Source organism: Macaca thibetana, chromosome 12 (genome assembly GCF_024542745.1).
Source record: "Macaca thibetana thibetana isolate TM-01 chromosome 12, ASM2454274v1, whole genome shotgun sequence".
NCBI classification, from domain to species: domain Eukaryota; kingdom Metazoa; phylum Chordata; class Mammalia; order Primates; family Cercopithecidae; genus Macaca; species Macaca thibetana.
The window spans coordinates 14,290,431-14,293,743 of record NC_065589.1 but is presented as its reverse complement, the minus strand read 5'-3'; the positions used below and the strand labels follow the sequence as shown (position 1 = coordinate 14,293,743).

Genomic DNA, 3,313 nt, shown 5'->3' with positions numbered 1-3,313 from the left:
ATTAATTCACTCAAAAGCATTTGTTAAATACTTGATGGATGTGTGGATTGAAGACAAAAATAAAGCAGTCATCTTCAACATGATATTGAGTTTGACACAAAAGTAACAGGAAATTCTCTGGGTGCCGTCATCCCTTTTCAGTAACCACCATAATCCAACTATTACAGAGGGGTTGGTGTTTTTTTCAGGGGTAGAGCAGATTGTGACTTCAACCTGCTTCATCTATTAATACTATTCTGCACCATGCTCACCAGGGGAGAAGGATTGCTGAATACAGAAGGGCTTGCCATGCTTTGGGAAATTTAAGACACATTCAACTGAGCCTAAGCCAGAAATGATAATTTAAGTATTTAACAATTGGGCTGGCTTGTGTACTAAAGAATGGGTGCGGATCAAGCTTTGCTGCTAGAGCAGTCCTTGGGGGTTCCTCACTGAGCCAAACATTAACTCTTTGGTTGCTGGATTGTGGGGAGTTTCTGGAGATCTGGAGACACGGCTGGGGTAGCTAGCACTATCGTGCAGTGCTTGCAGGGTTAGGGGCAGATGTCCAACATTTGCCAACAGTTACAAAAGTTTTAAAATATGTTAACAAGCTTGATATTATTGTATTCTGGCTGAATATTAGCTATAGATTAAGCTACGTACAACTGCTATGTAGTTCTGCCTGTCTCCTACTTTTAACTATGAGCCACCGTCGTATTATAGCAAAGTGAAAAGGCATAAATCTTATTTAGGAAATAATACTTCTCATATTAATTAGCAAAGTGATGCCCTGACCTTAGAAATAACCATGCTGTGTTGCTTAGGAGTCTTAGGTTTCACTCCTCCTTTGATCTTGGGCATGTGATCCTTCCAGGTGAACCTCACAAGCTTTGCTTTTAATGGCTCCACCCCCATATATTCAGATGGAGATGCAAGTGTACATTAAACTCCTTATAATTCAGCATCTCATATCCATTGGGGGTAGAGCTGCAGAGGTATGTAATCAAGTGTAAGAAAGGTTGATATAAGGTTAGTGGGTAAAATGACTATCATCAATTACTATTGTTTCCTTTTGAATTTTTAAAATGTATACTGTAAAACTCACACTTTTGATGTAGAGTTTTAACAAAAGCATAGTCATGTAACCTCCATTATAATCAAAATACAGAATAGTTCTTTTCTGGGGGAGCTTTTTTTTTTCTATTTTTTTTTTTTTTATAAACAAAACTGTCCAGGTTTATTGGCCAACAGGCCTCCCTTCTTCTCCCTACCTGCTGCTGTGTGCCCTTCCACACTCAGGAGAGGACTTCTCTGGCCTCCTCAGCTGTAAGGGAGGAAGGGTTGGGGAAGAGAGCTGGCAGGCAGTAGTGGGTCTCCCCTGGGGCCTGTAAGTCCAGCCATGCCAGCCCTTCTCTCAGCAGGTGTTCTGGCCTTTGTCCCGCTCGCTGCTTGCTCCGTCTCCCATTTAAGACTGGCTTTGATCTCTCTGACAGTCAATAGCCATTTTTCCCTGCCAGCTGCAGCCCCATGGTGTGATCCACATTGAATTCAGCTGGAACAGACTGAATGAGGTAAGTGCCACTCACAGGGGTGATGCCGAAGCCAGTGCCAAGTGCCTTTAGTTTCTTGATGGCCCTGATCAGGTCCTCTTGACTGACTTCCTGGGAGAACTTGCCCCTTCTTTTTAACAACTGTTGATGTAGCTCCTCCAGAGTTATCGGACCTCCACTCCAATGCTCAGCACCAGCCATGCTTCGATAATGTGAACACCTAGTTTGTAATAAAAATCCCCCACACCCGGTATCTCAGATCAAAATCCTTTTCCAGAGGCCAAGGCTCCACCCCAAAGGTTGCACACATGTCCTGGAACTGCACATGGAACTCAGGATCCTTCCGTATCTCCTGCTTGTGCTTGCTGGCAAACTCCTGCAGGTTGGTCTTGAACATGCCCAACTGCTTTGACATCTGGGCTAGCTGGTCCTCAGCCAGGACCATCCCTCGTTCCTTATACTTGGCCTGGAAAATTTTTTTTTTTTTTTTTTTTTTTTTTTTGAGATGGAGTCTTGCTTTGTTGCCCAAGCTGGAGTGCAGTGACACTATCTTGGCTCACTGCAACTTCTGCCTCACAGGTTCAAGCAATTCTCCTGCCTCAGCCTCCCGAGTAGCTGGGACTACAGGCGTGTGCCACCACGCCTAGCTATTTTTTTGTATTTTTAATAGAGACGGGGTTTCATCATGTTGGACCATGCTGGTCTCGAACTCCTGACCTCAGGTGATCCACCCGCCTCGGCCTCCCAAAGTACTGGGATTACAGGCATGAGCCATTGGGCCCGGCTGGCCTTGGCAAATTTCTTTGTAGCGATGGTGCCAGCTCCCACCCCGCAACGGTGCATCCCTGCCCTGGGCCCGTGTCTCAGGCTCCTCTGCTACTGGCTCCCCGGAATAGTTCTTTCAAACAAAAAAATTGCCTTGGGCTATTTCTTCTTTGTCAAATGTTATACGCACTTCTTGCCCTTGGAAACCATTGATCTGTTCTTTATGGTAAGAATTTTCACTTTTCCAGGATGTCATATATATGGAATCACACAGTGTGTAACCTTTTAAGTCTGTCTTCTTTCACATCTCCGTCGTCACGTGTATCAGCAGCTTGTTTGGTTTTATCGATGAGCAAAGGTGCATTGTATAAATGTATCATACTTTGTTTATCCATTTACCTCCTTAACTGACGAAAACATTTAGGTTGTTTCTAGTTTGCAGTGATTATAAATAATGCTGCTATAAACACTTGTGTTCAAGTTTTTGTATAAATATATTTTCATTTATTTAGTGTAAGTACCTAAGAATAAGATTACTGAAACATACATGTGTCCCTTTATAATAAGTTTGTTAAAGTATTTTCCAGAGTACCATTTTGCATTCCTATTAAAAATGTATGAGATTTCCAGTTGCTCCAGATTCTCATCTGCACTTGGTATTGGCATTTAAAAAAATGTTTACCATTCTGTTGGGCATGTATTGGCATCATTTTATAATTTTACTTTGTGTTTTCCTAAGGACTAATATAATTTAACATATTTTTATGTATTTAGTTATCATCCATAGGTACTCTGTGATGAAGTGTCTGTTAAAATATTTTACAAACTTTTGAGTTTTTTCCCTTGTTGTTTTAAGAGTTCTTTCCATATTCTAGATTGATATCCTTATTCAATATGTAATTTGAAAATATTTTTCCTAGCTTGTTTTCTCATTCTCTTAACAATGACATTCACAGATCCAATGTTTGTAAGTATGATAAAATCTAAAATCTTGATTCAGCTTTATATGTTTATCA

The 3,313-nt window shown here is 41.3% G+C and overlaps 1 pseudogene; it reads right to left on the bottom strand.

The window, feature by feature from the left end:
• Positions 1 to 1,277: 1,277 nt before the first annotated feature.
• Positions 1,278 to 2,375, bottom strand: LOC126932287 (vacuolar-sorting protein SNF8-like; annotated as a pseudogene).
• Positions 2,376 to 3,313: the final 938 nt, after the last annotated feature.